The 18,633-nt window shown below is 47.4% G+C and overlaps 1 long non-coding RNA gene across 1 annotated transcript; it reads left to right on the top strand.

Annotated features, from left to right (window-relative positions):
• The first annotated feature begins 9,628 nt into the window (after window positions 1–9,628).
• Window positions 9,629–17,551, top strand: LOC135555179 (uncharacterized). The gene is made up of 3 exons (XR_010457852.1): window positions 9,629–9,647; window positions 10,614–10,692; window positions 15,963–17,551. It is a non-coding gene; the product is annotated as an uncharacterized LOC135555179 (long non-coding RNA).
• Window positions 17,552–18,633: the final 1,082 nt, after the last annotated feature.

Genomic DNA, 18,633 nt, shown 5'->3' with positions numbered 1-18,633 from the left:
TCAGCATACCCCCATCTAGCACCAGGGTCAGCGTACCCCCTCTAGCACCAGGGTCAGCGTACCCCCTCTAGCACCAGGGTCAGCGTACCCCCTCTAGCACCAGGGTCAGCATACGCCCATCTAGCACCAGGGTCAGCGTACCCCCTCTAGCACCAGGGTCAGTGTACCCCCTCTAGCACCAGGGTCAGCATACCTCCATCTAGCACCAGGGTCATTTTACCTCCCCCCCCCCTCTAGCACCAGGGTCAGCGTACCCCCTCTAGCACCAGGGTCAGCATACCCCCCATCTAGCACCAGGGTCATTTTACCCCCACTCCTCTAGTTCCAGGGTCAGCGTACCCCCTCTAGCACCAGGGTCAGCGTACCCCCTCTAGCACCAGGGTCAGCGTACCCCCTCTAGCACCAGGGTCAGCATACGCCCATCTAGCACCAGGGTCAGCGTACCCCCTCTAGCACCAGGGTCAGTGTACCCCCTCTAGCACCAGGGTCAGCATACCTCCATCTAGCACCAGGGTCATTTTACCTCCCCCTCTAGCACCAGGGTCAGCGTACCCCCTCTAGCACCAGGGTCAGCATTCCCCCCATCTAGCACCAGGGTCATTTTACCCCCACTCCTCTAGTTCCAGGGTCAGCGTACCCCTCTAGCACCAGGGTCAGCGTACCCCCCCCCTCTAGTACCAGGGTCATAGTACCCCCTCCCCCTCTAGCACCAGGGTCAGCGTACCCCCTCTAGCACCAGGGTCAGTGCACCCCCTCTAGCACCAGGGTCAGCATACCTCCATCTAGCACCAGGGTCATTTTACCCCCCCCCTCTAGTACCAGAGTCAGCGTACCCCCCTAGCACCAGGGTCAGCGTGCCCCCTCTAGCACCAGGGTCACCGTACCCCCTCTAGCACCAGGGTCAGCATACCCCCCCCCCCTCTAGCACCAGGGTCAGCGTACCCCCTAGCACCAGGGTCAGTGTACCCCCCCCCCCTCTAGTACCAGGGTCAGTGTACCCCCTAGCACCAGGGTCAGCGTACCCCCTAGCACCAGGGTCAGTGTACCCCCTAGCACCAGGGTCAGCGTACCCCCTCTAGTACCAGGGTCAGCGTACCCCTCTAGCACCAGGGTCAGCGTACCCCCTCCAGTACCAGGGTCAGCGTACGCCCTCTAGCACCAGGGTCAGTGTATCCCCCCATCTAGCAACAGGCTCAGCGTACCCCCTCTAGCACCAGGGTCAGCGCACCAACCCCTTCACCGGGGTCAGCGTACCCCCCTAGCTCTAGGATCAGCGTACCCCCTCTAGCACCAGGGTCAGTGTACCGCCCTAGCACCAGGGTCAGCATACCCCCCCTCTAGCACCAGGGTCAGCGTACCCCCTCTAGCACCAGGGTCAATGTACCCCCTCTAGCACCAGGGTCAGCATACCTCCATCTAGCACCAGGGTCATTTTACCCCCCCCCCTCTAGCACCAGGGTCAGTGTACCCCCTCTAGCACCAGGGTCAGCATACCCCCATCTAGCACCAGGGTCAGCGTACCCCCTCTAGCACCAGGGTCAGCGTACCCCTCTAGCACCAGGGTCAGCGTACCCCCTCTAGCACCAGGGTCAGCATACGCCCATCTAGCACCAGGGTCAGCGTACCCCCTCTAGCACCAGGGTCAGTGTACCCCTCTAGCACCAGGGTCAGCATACCTCCATCTAGCACCAGGGTCATTTTACCTCCCCCTCTAGCACCAGGGTCAGCGTACCCCTCTAGCACCAGGGTCAGCATACCCCCCATCTAGCACCAGGGTCATTTTACCCCCACTCCTCTAGTTCCAGGGTCAGCGTACCCTCTAGCACCAGGGTCAGCGTACCCCCCCCCCCCTCTAGTACCAGGGTCATAGTACCCCCTCCCCTCTAGCACCAGGGTCAGCGTACCCCCTCTAGCACCAGGGTCAGCGTACCCCTCTAACACCAGGGTCAGCATACGCCCATCTAGCACCAGGGTCAGCGTACCCCCTCTAGCACCAGGGTCAGTGTACCCCCTCTAGCACCAGGGTCAGCATACCTCCATCTAGCACCAGGGTCATTTTACCTCCCCCCCCCTCTAGCACCAGGGTCAGCGTACCCCCTCTAGCACCAGGGTCAGCATACCCCCCATCTAGCACCAGGGTCATTTTACCCCCACTCCTCTAGTTCCAGGGTCAGCGTACCCCCTCTAGCACCAGGGTCAGCGTGCCCCCCCTCTAGTACCAGGGTCATAGTACCCCTCCCCCTCTAGCACCAGGGTCAGCGTACCCCCTCTAGCACCAGGGTCAGTGCACCCCTCTAGCACCAGGGTCAGCATACCTCCATCTAGCACCAGGGTCATTTTACCCCCCTCTAGTACCAGAGTCAGCGTACCCCCTAGCACCAGGGTCAGCGTACCCCCTCTAGCACCAGGGTCACCGTACCCCCTCTAGCACCAGGGTCACCGTACCCCTCTAGCACCAGGGTCAGCGTACCCCTTCTAGCACCTGGGTCAGCGTACTGCCCCCCTCTAGTACCAGGGTCAGTGTACCCCCCTCTAGCACCAGGGTCAGCATACCCCCCCCCTCTAGCACCAGGGTCAGCGTACCCCCCCTAGCACCAGGGTCAGTGTACCCCCCCTCTAGTACCAGGGTCAGTGTACCCCCCTAGCACCAGGGTCAGCGTACCCCCTAGCACCAGGGTCAGTGTACCCCCCTAGCACCAGGGTCAGCGTACCCCCCTCTAGTACCAGGGTCAGCGTACCCCCTCTAGCACCAGGGTCAGCGTACCCCCCTCCAGTACCAGGGTCAGCGTACGCCCTCTAGCACCAGGGTCAGTGTATCCCCCCCATCTAGCAACAGGCTCAGCGTACCCCCTCTAGCACCAGGGTCAGCGTACCAACCCCTTCACCGGGGTCAGCGTACCCCCTAGCTCCAGGATCAGCGTACCCCCCCTCTAGCACCAGGGTCAGTGTACCGCCCTAGCACCAGGGTCAGCATACCCCCCCTCTAGCACCAGGGTCAGCGTACCCCCTCTAGCACCAGGGTCAGTTTACCCCCCTAGCACCAGTGTCAGTGTACACACTCAGTGCACTCTTCTCCCTTTTTTTGCCGTCATTGTAAGCCTGCCACACACACACACACTATACGATACATTTATTAAACATTAGAATGAGTGAGTTGTCGTCGAACAAATCAAACATTTATTGTGGAACTGGGATTCCTGGGAGTGCCTTCTGATGAAGATCATCAAAGGGAAGTTAATATTTATAATGCTATTTCTGACTTCTGTTGACTCCACAACATGGCGGATATCTCTTTGGCTGGTATGCTTTTTCCGTAAAAATTGTTTTTAAATCTGACACAGCGGTTGCATTAAGGAGAAGTTTATCTAAAGTTCCATGTATAATAGTTGTATCCATCATCAATGTTTATTATGAGTATTTCTGTAAATTGATGTGGCTCTCTGCAAAATCACAGCATGTTTTGGAACTACTGAACATAACACGCCAATGTAAAATGAGATTTTTAGATATAAATATGCAGTTTATCGAACAAAACATACATGTATTGTGCAACTTGTCATCTGGTGAAGATCATCAAAGGTTAGTGATTAATTTTATCTATATTTCTGCTTTTTGTGACTCCTCTCTTTGGCTGGAAAAATGGCTCAGTTTTTTTGTGACTTGGTGATGACCTCACATAGTCGTTTGTGGAGCTTTCGCTGTAAAGCCTTTTTGAAATCAGACACTGTGGCTGGATTAACGAGAATTTAACCTGTTCCCAGACAGGTTAAATCATTTTCCACACACAGTCTGTGACTCTATTTCGTTTTTAAGCTTGTGAGGGCCGAGAATCCACTCTCACATAGGTACGTGGTTGCAAAGGGCATCGGTGTCTTAACAGCGCGATTTACCAAGGCAGGATACTCTGAGTGCAGCCCAATCCAGAAATCTGGCAGTGGCTTCTGATTACATAAAATGTTCACAGAACCACTTGTTGCAATTTTGATGAGGTTCTCTTGTTCAGATATCGGTAAGTGTACTGGAGGCAGGGCAGGAAAGGGATAACGAATAAAGTTTGTGTCATCCGTTTCGGGTAAGTACCTGCGTAATTGTGCACCCAACTCAGGTGCTTCACTATATCACAATTTGACATTGTCTTAGCTTGAGTTGATTTGCACACAAAAAATCATACAATGATGGAAAGACCTGTGTTGTTCTTGTTAATGCAGACAGAGAAGAGCTCCAACTTCTTAATCATAGCCTCAATTTTGTCCTTCACATTGAATATACTGTAGTTGCGGAGAGTCCCTGTAATCCTAGATTCAGATCATTCAGGTGATTGCCCAGATAGGTCAGTCCTGTGAGAAACTCGTCATTTTGCAAGCGGTCAGACAAGTGAAAATTATGTTCAGCAAAGAAAACTTTAAGCTTGTCTCTCAATTTAAAAAAACGTGTCAATACTTTGCCCTTTGATAACCAGCGCACTTCTGTATGTTGTAAAAGCGCTACATGGTTGCTGCCCGTATCATTGCATAGTGCAGAAAATACACGAGAGTTCAGGGGCCTTGCTTTAACAAAGTTAACCATTTTCACTGTAGAGTCCAAAACTTTCAAGCTGTCAGACATTCCCTTGGCAACAAGAGCCTCTCGGTGGATGCTGCAGTGTACCCAAGTGGCATCGGGTGCAACTGCTTGCACACACGTTACCACTCCACTATGTCTCCCTGTCATGGCTTTTGCCCCATCAGTACAGATACCAACATGAACAGCAGCTACGTTTGGCTGTGAGTGGAATTCCCGCGTGAGAGTAATGGTTAATGTGATTGGATGTTAATTATTTGACTAGGCTTCCTGTATTTGGCATTGTGTTGTTATTTCACTGAACACTAGATGGTTTCATTGTATTTTTGGCAGTGAAACGAGGCTACTCAGGCGAGGAAAAAAACTAATCCAAATGTACAAACCCGCTGGAAAATATAAATGGACTGTTTGTAAATGTGAAGAAATATTTTTGTAAACAAAAAATGCAAAATAAAAATATATAGATATATGTTTTTAAATGTGAATCACATTTTTAGGATGTCTTCAGGATGTCTTCAGACAATCTACGCCAATTTGTTAAAGATATAATCCATCATACCAGGAACTGGAACGTTCCAAAAGTGGTAGTATCATTAGATATTGAAAAAAAATTCCATAGAGTGGAATAGGCATATTTGATGGCTGTCTTAAAAAGGTTTGGTTTTGGTCTTGTATTTATTTCCTGGATTGAGCTATTGTATAAATCCCCCCAAAGTGGCTATAAAACCAAATTAACAAATCTCTGATCTATTGCAGTTAACAAGAGGGACTAGACATGGATGCCCTCTGTCCAGTTATTTATTTGCTTTAGAACCCCTAGCATCAATAATCAGAACTCGTGGCTCAATCTGGGGAATAGAAATTGGTGGAGAACAACATGTGGTATTGTATTCAGAACCCTTAGCATCAATAATCATTTATCTGAACCAAAACGTTCTCTGTCATTTATTTTGTAACTGTTAGACACATATGGTGCTATATCAGGATTCACAGTAAATTAGGAGAATTAGGAATTTTTAAGCTTGGAAAGCAGATTTCAGTGGAAATTGACAAAGACATACGTATGAAATACTGGCTATATTGATACCATGCAATTTGGAGAGGGCCTATAAAATCAACTCCTTTAATAGATAGGAATTAACCCGATGTTCAGAGACGAGAACTCTCCCTATTTCAATGTTTGGTAGGGTCAACATGATCAAAATGAATATATTACCAAGGTTGGTGCATTTACTGTATAACAAGACCGTTTCAATTCCATTCAACATTTTTTATCAAATAAATGGCCTTTAACTTTTTTTGGAATGGAAAGAGTCAAATTGACTGTGTCACACTTCCCCTATAAAGCTGACTGTGTCACACTTCCCCCACAAAGCTGACTGTGTCACACTTCCCCTATAAAGCTGATTGTGTCACACTTCCCCTATAAAGCTGACTGTGTCACACTTCCCCTATAAAGCTGACTGTGTAACACTTCCCCCATAAAGCTGACTGTGTCACACTTCCCCCACAAAGCTGACTGTGTCACACTTCCCCTATAAAGCTGATTGTGTCACACTTCCCCTATAAAGCTGACTGTGTCACACTTCCCCTATAAAGCTGACTGTGTCACACTTCCCCTATAAAGCTGACTGTTTTACACTTCCCCCACAAAGCTGACTGTCACACTTCCCCTATAAAGCTGACTGTGTCACACTTCCCCCACAAAGCTGACTGTGTCACACTTCCCCTATAAAGCTGACTGTGTCACACTTCCCCTATAAAGCTGACTGTGTCACACTTCCCCTATAAAGCTGACTGTGTCACACTTCCCCTATAAAGCTGACTGTGTCACACTTCCCCTATAAAGCTGACCGTGTCACACTTCCGCTATAAAGCTGATTGTGTCACACTTCTCCTATAAAGCTGATTGTGTCACACTTCCCCTATAAAGCTGGAGGTCTTGGACTACCTAATGTGGCACCCCTACTTAGAACAACGCCATATTACCTCCAGTGTTTAATGACATCACCTTTAAGTCCTGGCTCCAACGTGGCATCATGAATGTTCAGCACACACATTGTGATGGCTCACTACTGTTATCCAACACCCATTTCTTTACATTCTATGAAATCTTATTAAATCGCTTCCCCAGAATCTGGATGAACCTAAAGCATCGAGCACTGAAAACATACTGAAAGTAGCTGCAACGCCAAATAAGTTGATTGCTAAATTATATCAAGGGTTAATTTGAAACTCAACTCGATAGTTCAGAACTAATAAGGACAAAGGGGAAACAAATATAAAGGAAGAAATTGAGGAGAACCACAGATATGTAGAAATGTTCATACCTGCTCCTACAACTCTAAACATAAACTACTGGAATTCAAAATAATCCATAGGATTTACTACAGTCCTGCCAGAATGTATGTAATGCTGACAGAAATGTGTCATCTCTGTTGGAGATACAGAAAAAACACAAAAGAAGCCTATTACATACACTGTGGTCATGTGACAAATTGCCACCATGTTGGGATAATGTATGTGCTGTCGTTTCATTGTGTCTAGAAATTTATATCCATCCATCTCCACGATTATGTCTGAGTCTTCTTGGGAATGACGCTACAAGCTTGGCACATCTGTATTTGGGGAGTTTCTCCCATTCTTCTCTGCAGATCCTCTCAAACTCTGTCAGGATGAATGTGGAGTGTCGCTGCACAGCTACTTTCAGGTCTCTCCAGAGATATTTGATCAATTTCAAGTCCTGGGTCTGTCTGGGCCACTCAAGGATATTCAGAGACTTGTCCTGAAGACACTCCTGCATTGTCTTGGCTGTGTGCTTAGGGTCATTGTACTGTTGGAAGGTGAACCTTCGCCCCAGTCTGAGGTCCTGAGCGCTCTGGAACAGGTTTTCATCAAGGATCTTTCCCTCAATCCTGACTCGTCTCCTAGTCCCTGCCACTGAGAAACATCCCCCATGGTGTGATGCTGCCACCACCATGCTTCACCGTAGGGATGGTGCCAGGTTTCCTCCAGACATGACGCTTGGTATTCAGACAGGCCAAAGAGCTAAATCTTGGTTTCATCAGACCAAAGAATCTGGTTTCTCATGGTCTGAGAGTCGTTTAGGTGCCTTTGGCCTGATTGGTGGAGTGCTGAAGAGATGTTTGTCTTTCTGGAAGGTTCTTCTATCTCCACAGTGGAACTCTGGAGCTCAGTCAGAGTGACCTCCCTGACCAATGCCCTTCCCTCCCGTTTGCTCAGTTTTGCCGGGCGGCCAGCTCTAAGAAAAGTCTTAGTGGTTCTAAACTTCTTCCATTTAAGAATGATGGAGGCCACTGTGTTCTTGGGGACCTTCGATGCTGCAGATATTTTTTGGTACCCTTCCCCAGATTCGTGCCTCAACACAATCCTGTCTTGGAGCTCTACGAACAATTCCTTTGACCTCATGGATTGGTTTTTGCCCTAACATGCACTGTCAACTGTGGACCTTATATAGTCAGGTTATTTTTGTCTGTTTTCATGCTGCTCTTCTGGGTCTAAAGGTTCTGTCTGTTTTCATACTGCTCTTCTGGGTCTAAAGGATCTTTCTGTCTGTTTTCATACTGCTCTTCTGGGTCTAAAGGATCTTTCTGTCTGTTTTCATACTGCTCTTCTGGGTCTAAAGGTCCTTTCTGTCTGTTTTCATACTGCTCTTCTGGGTCTAAAGGTTCTGTCTGTTTTCATACTGCTCTTCTGGGTCTAAAGGTTCTGTCTGTTTTCATACTGCTCTTCTGGGTCTAAAGGATCTTTCTGTCTGTTTTCATACTGCTCTTCTGGGTTTAAAGGATCTTTCTGTCTGTTTTCATACTGCTCTTCTGGGTTTAAAGGATCTTTCTGTCTGTTTTCATACTGCTCTTCTGGGTCTAAAGGTTCTTTCTGTCTGTTTTCATACTGCTCTTCTGGGTCTAAAGGTTCTTTCTGTCTGTTTTCATACTGCTCTTCTGGGTCTAAAGGTTCTGTCTGTTTTCATACTGCTCTTCTGGGTCTAAAGGTTCTTTCTGTCTGTTTTCATACTGCTCTTCTGGGTCTAAAGGTTCTTTCAGTCTGTTTTCATACTGCTCTTCTGGGTCTAAAGGTTCTGTCTGTTTTCATACTGCTCTTCTGGGTCTAAAGGTTCTGTCTGTTTTCATACTGCTCTTCTGGGTCTAAAGGTTCTTTCAGTCTGTTTTCATACTGCTCTTCTGGGTCTAAAGGTTCTGTCTGTTTTCATACTGCTCTTCTGGGTCTAAAGGTCCTTTCTGTCTGTTTTCATACTGCTCTTCTGGGTCTAAAGGTTCTTTCTGTCTGTTTTCATACTGCTCTTCTGGGTCTAAAGGTTCTGTCTGTTTTCATACTGCTCTTCTGGGTCTAAAGGTTCTGTCTGTTTTCATACTGCTCTTCTGGGTCTAAAGGTTCTTTCTGTCTGTTTTCATACTGCTCTTCTGGGTCTAAAGGTTCTTTCTGTCTGTTTTCATACTGCTCTTCTGGGTCTAAAGGTTCTGTCTGTTTTCATACTGCTCTTCTGGGTCTAAAGGTTCTGTCTGTTTTCATACTGCTCTTCTGGGTCTAAAGGTTCTTTCAGTCTGTTTTCATACTGCTCTTCTGGGTCTAAAGGTTCTTTCTGTCTGTTTTCATACTGCTCTTCTGGGTCTAAAGGTTCTGTCTGTTTTCATACTGCTCTTCTGGGTCTAAAGGTTCTTTCTGTCTGTTTTCATACTGCTCTTCTGGGTCTAAAGGTTCTGTCTGTTTTCATACTGCTCTTCTGGGTCTAAAGGTTCTTTCTGTCTGTTTTCATACTGCTCTTCTGGGTCTAAAGGTTCTTTCAGTCTGTTTTCATACTGCTCTTCTGGGTCTAAAGGTTCTGTCTGTTTTCATACTGCTCTTCTGGGTCTAAAGGTTCTTTCTGTCTGTTTTCATACTGCTCTTCTGGGTCTAAAGGTTCTGTCTGTTTTCATACTGCTCTTCTGGGTCTAAAGGTTCTTTCTGTCTGTTTTCATACTGCTCTTCTGGGTCTAAAGGTTCTTTCTGTTCTTCTCTTTCCTTTCTCCACCATTACCTAGAAGATGACCTCGCTTGGATGAGCCTCGGTATGTTATTTGTGTGTGTGTGTGTGTGTCTGCATGAGTGAGTGTGTATGTTTCTCTCTATTGTGTGTTTTCTCATGCTGACTTCTGACATTCTCATTCTAACTAATGAGTAACTAACACATAGATGATGCATGAGATGCACGTCGCTCTGACACGTCGTTCAGGCCAAGCCACTATGTCATTAAGACATAGCCTGGTCCCAGATCTGTTTGGCGTGACAATGAGGAGTTGACAAAACAGCACAAACAGATCTTGAACTAGGCTACGTTAAACAACATCGTGTTTTATGTGATGAAAGCTCTGTACTTAGAGATGTCATTATTTTGGCATAAGCAAATTATTTTTTAACCAGGTAGGCTAGTTGAGAACAAGTTCTCAATTACAACTGCGACCTGGACAAGATAAAGCAAAGCAGTTTGACACATACAACAACACAGTTACACATGAAATAAACAAAACATACAAGTAACCATGCCATGCTTCTGTTTAGCTGTCGCGATGTTCGTAATAATGGTCAGACCAAGACGCAGCGCGATATGAGTTCCACACCCTTAATTATTAGTGAAACTTAACAAAACAAAAAACAAACAAACCGTGACTACTGAGGTGCTATGTGCACTAACTCCAAACACCCCATAACCCACAGGTGGAAAAATACTACTTCAGTATGATCCCCAATTAGAGACAACGATAACCAGCTGCCTCTCATTGGGAATCATACCAATCACCAACATAGAAAATCAAACCTAGAACCCCACATAGAAAATATAAACTAGACTAACCCCCTTAGTCACTCCCTGACCTACTCTACCATAGAAAATACAGGCTTTCTATGGTTAGGACGTGACATTAGCTAACTGGTGGGTTGTCAAGCACCCTCAAGCACCCTCTCTCCAATGTAATGGTCTAACTGGCCACGTTGTGTGTATGCTGTGGTGAAGTGGTGCTGGTGTTTCCTCCCTGCAGGTGTGCTGCTGTCCATCCTGATGGCGTCAGGACTGGTTGCCATCCTGTCTCTGCTCTGCTGTCTGTTAAGATGTCTAAAGTGAGTTGAGGAAGTAGACATAACATTTAAATTGTTTTACACATTTCCTACTGACTTTACTGATAACCTCTATTGAAGAGGACAAATCTTCTTACTATAACTGTGACATGTGGTTGTCTCACATACTATTTTAAAGAGGCAGTCTGGGATCTTAAGCACAACAAATTTGTAACATATTGGACGAATTACGTTCATAATGTATCAAACAAAATGGATGGCTTAGTACACTATTGGATGGCTTAGTACACTATTGGATGGCTTAGTACACTATTGGATGGCGTAGTACACTATTGGATGGCGTAGTACACTATTGGATGGCGTAGTACACTATTGGATGGCGTAGTACACTATTGGATGGCTTAGTACACTATTGGATGGCTTAGTACACTATTGGATGGCGTAGTACACTATTGGATGGCGTAGTACACTATTGGATGGCGTAGTACACTATTGGATGGCGTAGTACACTATTGGATGGCTTAGTACACTATTGGATGGTCGTAGTACACTATTGGATGGCGTAGTACACTATTGGATGGCGTAGTACACTATTGGATGGCGTAGTACACTATTGGATGGCTTAGTACACTATTGGATGGCATAGTACACTATTGGATGGCGTAGTACACTATTGGATGGCTTAGTACACTATTGGATGGCGTAGTACACTATTGGATGGCGTAGTACACTATTGGATGGCGTAGTACACTATTGGATGGCGTAGTACACTATTGGACGGCTTAGTACACTATTGGATGGTCGTAGTACACTATTGGATGGCGTAGTACACTATTGGATGGAGTAGTACACTATTGGATGGCGTAGTACACTATTGGATGGCGTAGTACACTATTGGATGGCTGTAGTACACTATTGGATGGCTGTAGTACACTATTGGATGGCGTAGTACACTATTGGATGGCGTAGTACACTATTGGATGGCTTAGTACACTATTGGATGGCGTAGTACACTATTGGATGGCGTAGTACACTATTGGATGGCGTAGTACACTATTGGATGGCGTAGTACACTATTGGATGGCGTAGTACACTATTGGATGGCGTAGTACGCTATTGGATGGCGTAGTACACTATTGGATGGCGTAGTACACTATTGGATGGCTGTAGTACACTATTGGATGGCTGTAGTACACTATTGGATGGCGTAGTACACTATTGGATGGCGTAGTACACTATTGGATGGCGTAGTACACTATTGGATGGTGTAGTACACTATTGGATGGCGTAGTACACTATTGGATGGCGTAGTACACTATTGGATGGTCGTAGTACACTATTGGATGGCGTAGTACACTATTGGATGGCGTAGTACACTATTGGATGGCTTAGTACACTATTGGATGGCTTAGTACACTATTGGATGGCGTAGTACACTATTGGATGGCGTAGTACACTATTGGATGGCGTAGTACACTATTGGATGGCGTAGTACACTATTGGATGGCTTAGTACGCTATTGGATGGCTTAGTACGCTATTGGATGGCGTAGTACACTATTGGATGGCGTAGTACACTATTGGATGGCGTAGTACACTATTGGATGGCGTAGTACACTATTGGATGGCTTAGTACACTATTGGATGGCTTAGTACACTATTGGATGGCGTAGTACACTATTGGATGGCTTAGTACGCTATTGGATGGCGTAGTACACTATTGGATGGCGTAGTACACTATTGGATGGCGTAGTACACTATTGGATGGCGTAGTACACTATTGGATGGCGTAGTACACTGTTGGATGGCTTAGTACACTATTGGATGGCGTAGTACACTATTGGATGGCGTAGTACACTATTGGATGGCGTAGTACACTATTGGATGGCGTAGTACACTATTGGATGGCTTAGTACACTATTGGATGGGCTAGTACACTATTGGATGGCGTAGTACACTATTGGATGGCGTAGTACACTATTGGATGGCGTAGTACACTATTGGATGGCTTAGTACACTATTGGATGGCTTAGTACACTATTGGATGGATCCTGAGCACCACTTTCTAAACTGGCATTACACAACCTTTCCAGAGCATCACTATAAGATTAAAATACACTAAGTCGCTTTGGATAAGAGCACCTTACTAAATGACTCAAATATACATGTAAAGCGTAGGCTAATTATGTATGTTACTAAGAGTTGAGGAAGACGGCTGGTCCTGTTGCTGCTGTAACTCACTGCATCACCATGATTTAGAACCAGGTATGTGGTCAGAAAGTCAGATTTATTAATAATACAATATCGGACGCTGTGTCCTCAGTGGCTGAATTTAGACACCCCATCATACACAATGGGGTTAGACACCCCCATCATACACAATGCGGTTAGACACCCCTATCACTGAGATTCACAACAACGGACAACCCCACCAAAAGTCCAAATGAGAAGGGCTCTCTGCTTCCAGCACACTAGAGTTCTGTGACTCATTTTAGGATGGTTATGTAACCCGGGCATCTTCTGTTCTTTAGGGGACTAGATTATTGGATACAATTCAAATAGGGCAGTTTTGTGAAACTAGATAAATATTTGAATTGTTATCACCACACACAGATGCATCTCTAAATACCCCTCTGGGATTAATACAATTCTATTGAATTGAATTAAAAAATAATCTATTTTTAACAAAACCAGAATCACTATACAGTAAATATATATAGTATAGTAGTATAGTATATAGTTTATAGTATATAGTTTCCTGACTTTTGAAGCACGAAGGGGATATAGAGATGGTCTCTTTAGTTTGTGGTGCTGCTGTAAACTGGGAGCTTTAATTTGTGGTGCTCAGTTATGCTGCTGTAAACTGGGAGCCTTAATTTGTGGTGCTCAGTTATGCTGCTGTAAACTGGGAGCTTTAGTTTGTGGTGCTCAGTTATGCTGCTGTAAACTGGGAGCTTTAGTTTGTGGTGCTCAGTTATGCTGCTGTAAACTGGGAGCTTTAGTTTGTGGTGCTCAGTTATGCTGCTGTAAACTGGGAGCTTTAATTTGTGGTGCTCAGTTATGCTGCTGTAAACTGGGAGCTTTAGTTTGTGGTGCTCAGTTATGCTGCTGTAAACTGGGAGCTTTAATTTGTGGTGCTCAGTCATGCTGCTGTAAACTGGGAGCTTTAATTTGTGGTGCTCAGTTATGCTGCTGTAAACTGGGAGCTTTAATTAGGGCTTGGTGATGTCATACTAGAGTTGTGTGATGAGACTGCATTGCCAGGAGCAGATGTCATATTAAAAGGGGTTCACAGAAACAATAATTACTCCAGAACAGATAGCATTCATCCTGGGGTTTGGATTAGTCTAGTTTGACCTGTAGCAATGCTGTGTGTGCTGAGGAACAGTTGAAGCACACTCAGGTCAGTGTTATCATACAGGTCACCTTTAGGACACTGACTACCCAAACCACTACCCACAACACTACCCACACCACTACCCACACCACCCAAACCACTACCCTCACCACTACCCACCACTACCCACACTACCCACACCACTACCCACACCACCCAGCACTACCCAAACCACTACCCACAACACTACCCAAACCACTACCCACACCACCCAAACCACTACCCACACCACTACCCACCACTACCCACACCACTACCCACACCACTACCCACCACTACCCACACCACTACCCACACCACCCAGCACTACCCACACCACTACCCACCACCACCCACCACTACCCACACCACTACCAACACCACTACCCACCACCACCCAAACCACTACCCACACCACTACCCACACCACTACCCACACCACTACCCACACCACTACCCACACCACTACCCACACCACCCAAACCACTACCCACACCACTACCCACACCACTACCCACCACTACCCATCACTACCCACAACACTACCCAAACCACTACCCACACCACCCAAACCACTACCCACACCACTACCCACCACTACCCACACCACTACCCACACCACTACCCACACCACCCAGCACTACCCACACCACTACCCACCACCACCAACCACTACCCACAACACTACCCACACCACTACCCACACCACCCAAACCACTACCCACACCACTACCCACACCACTACCCACCACTACCCACACCACTACCCACACCACTACCCACACCACCCAGCACTACCCACACCACTACCCACCACTACCCACACCACTACCCACACCACTACCCACACCACTACCCACCACTACCCACACCACTACCCACACCACTACCCACACCACCCAGCACTACCCACACCACTACCCACCACTACCCACACCACTACCAACACCACTACCCACACCACTACCAACACCACTACCCACCACCACCCAAACCACTACCCACACCACTACCCACACCACTACCCACCACTACCCATCACTACCCACACCATTACCCACACCACTACCCCTACCACCCATCACTACCCACACCACTACCCACCACCACCCACCACTACCCCCACCACCACCCCCACCACTACCCAGCACTACCCACACCACTACCCACCACTACCCACACCACTACCAACACCACTACCCACCACCACCCAAACCACTACCCACCACTACCCACACCACTACCCACCACTACCCACACCACTACCCACCACTACCCACACCACTACCCAAACCACCCCCCACACCACTACCCACACTACCCACACCACCACCCACACCACTACCCACACTACCCACACCACTACCCACACCACCACCCACACCACCACCCACACTACCCACACCACCACCCACCACTACCCACACCACCACCCACACCACTACCCACCACTACCCACACCACCACCCACACCACCACCCACCACTACCCACACCACCACCCACACCACTACCCACCACTACCCACACCACCACCCACACCACTACCCACACTACCCACACCACCACCCACACCACTACCCACCACTACCCACACCACCACCCACACCACTACCCACACTACCCACACCACCACCCACACCACTACCCACCACTACCCACACCACCACCCACACTACCCACACCACCACCCACACCACTACCCACCACTACCCACACCACCACCCACACCACCCACACCACCACCCACCACTACCCAAACCATGTGAAGTCTGTGGGAAAGCAGAGAAAGGCTGGCTGATCATCACAGAACACCTATCTCTGTCCCAGATGTCTTTGTTTTGCCAGTTAATGGTGTTTGTATATTTTAACATTTGCCAGAACAGCATAACTATAAATAGTAGGTGTACATTATAACATGTTGCTATTTGTCTTCAGATCTGGATCGGACCAGGACAAGAGGAAGGACGCTGCTGTGTTCAACTATGGAGAGAAAGAGGGCCAGAAAGTGTCCAGAGTATAGCTGATGATACCGTCCTCACATCGTACCGACCATCCTCACATCGTACCGACCGTCCTCACATCGTACCGACCGTCCTCACATCGTACCGACCGTCCTCACATCGTACCGACCGTCCTCACATCGTACCGACCGTCCTCACATCGTACCGACCGTCCTCACATCGTACCGACCGTCCTCACATCGTACCGACCGTCCTCACATCGTACCGACCGTCCTCACATCGTACCGTCCGTACCCATATCGTACAGACCTCCTGTCCTCAACATGTGAAGAAACCTGAGGAACCAGCACACAGTCCTGAAAATGAACCATCAGTTCACCTCCTCATCCCACAAAGGCCGACTACACTACACAGAATTTACAGTGTAAATCATTCACTTCCTGGTTTTGACCCTCTGACATAGAATATATTACTGGTTGTATGAAAGGGAACATTATAAACACATTGCACGATGGGTATATTTAGATCAGAGGATGAAGGAGTCTGTGTCTCAAGTAGCACCCTGTTCCCTTTATAGTGCACTTATTTTGACCAGATCCCATAGGGGATAGGCTGTCATTTGGAATGTCAAGAAGGGTGCATGCAGCAGCTCTCACGCTTTGGACATCCGCCTTCAGTATTTCTCTCCTGCCAGTTAAACTCCCTTTTTCATTTGTTGTTGACAGACCAAGGCTGACAGAACTTTGGAACTTGAGAATCCTTTGAGTTCCGAGTGAAGAGGGGACAGGAAGGCATGGGGTGTGTTATTACAACGGGGCAGGCAGAGAGGGTACAGCTGAGGGTACAGTCCCCGTCATAGTTCACCCGCCCGACACAAAGCGTGTCGAGATTCTGAGACAGTGACAGTGCCATGTGAAGCGGTCTAGTTCTAGGACTAGAGGTTCTCAGCAGACAGAGGCCAAGCTAGGCTAGCTGTGGAGACCAGGGTGTTAAATTGAGATTCTAAGGTCAACTAACCAGAACATGGCTCAGAGATTCTCTCACACAGTAACAATGCCATGTGAAGCGGTCTAGTTCTAGGGCTAGAGGTTCTCAGCAGACAGAGGCCAAGCTAGGCTAGCTGTGGAGACCAGGGTGTTAAATTGAGATTCTAAGGTCAACTAACCAGAACATGGCTCAGAGATTCTCTCACACAGTAACAATGCCATGTGAAGCGGTCTAGTTCTAGGGCTAGAGGTTCTCAGCAGACAGAGGCCAAGCTAGGCTAGCTGTGGAGACCAGGGTGTTAAATTGAGATTCTAAGGTCAACTAACCAGAACATGGCTCAGAGATTCTCTCACACAGTAACAATGCCATGTGAAGCGGTCTAGTTCTAGGGCTAGAGGTTCTCAGCAGACAGAGGCCAAGCTAGGCTAGCTGTGGAGACCAGGGTGTTAAATTGAGATTCTAAGGTCAACTAACCAGAACATGGCTCAGAGATTCTCTCACACAGTAACAATGCCATGTGAAGCTTCTAGGCAGCCAGTGCTTCCAATAAAACAACAGGGGAGAGTGGGGGAAGGTTGAGCCAAAAGGGGGAAGTTGAGCCAAAAGGGGGAAGGTTGAGCCAAAAGGGGGAAGGTTGAGCCAAAAGGGGGAAGTTGAGCCAAAAGGGGGAAGTTGAGCCAAAAGGGGGAGGTTGAGCCAAAAGGGGGAAGTTGAGCCAAAAGGGGGAAGTTGAGCCAAAAGGGGGAAGTTGAGCCAAAAGGGGGAAGTTGAGCCAAAGGGGGGAAGTTGAGCCAAAGGGGGGAAGTTGAGCCAAAGGGGGGAAGTTGAGCCAAAGGGGGGAGATGAGCAACCCTTGTTTCTGGGATATCATACACAAAATGTATAATTTGAATATTTAGGAAGATGTCATAATTTCATGGAGTCCGGGAAGGAAGAAACCACATGGAAATAGTGGTAAGCTTAGGTCCCCCAAAAAAACACTACATGACCAAAAGTATGTGGATAACTGCTCGTCAAATATCTCATTCCAAAATCACAGGCATTAAATTGGAGTTGGTCCCTCCTTTCAATAAAATTTAAACTAAAACATGTCAATCAAATGTATTTTTTTTTTTTACATCAACCGATATCTCAAAGTGCTGTACAGAAACCCAGCCTACAACCTCCAAACAGCAAGCAATGCAGATTTAGAAGCACGGTGGCTAGGAAAAACTCCCTAGAAAGGCAGGAACCTAGGAAGAAACCTAGAGAGGAACCAGGCTCTGAGGGGGGGGCAGTCCTTTTCAGGCTGTGCCGGGTTGAGATTATAACACTGCAACAGCCTCCACTCTTCTGGGAAGGTGTTCCACTAGATTTTGGAACTTTGCTTCCATTCAGCCACAAGAGCATTAGTGAGGTCATGCTCTGATGTTGAGCGATAAGGCCTGGCTCACAGTCGGCGTTCCAATTCATCGCAAAGGTGTTCGATAGGGTTGAGATCAGGGCTCTATTCAGTCCAGTCAAGTTCTCCCATATCTTGCTCGACAAACCATTTCTGTATGGACCTCGCTTTGTGCACGGGGGAATTGTCATGCTGAAACAGGAAAGGGCCTTCCCCAAACTGTTGCCACAAAGTTGGAAGCACAGAATCAACTTAGACAGTGACGCTCTGCGCAACT

This window comes from Oncorhynchus masou, chromosome 15, assembly GCF_036934945.1.
Source record: "Oncorhynchus masou masou isolate Uvic2021 chromosome 15, UVic_Omas_1.1, whole genome shotgun sequence".
In the NCBI taxonomy this organism is placed as follows: domain Eukaryota; kingdom Metazoa; phylum Chordata; class Actinopteri; order Salmoniformes; family Salmonidae; genus Oncorhynchus; species Oncorhynchus masou.
Note: the sequence above shows the minus strand (reverse complement) of the source record. Positions and strands in the feature narration are given on the sequence as shown.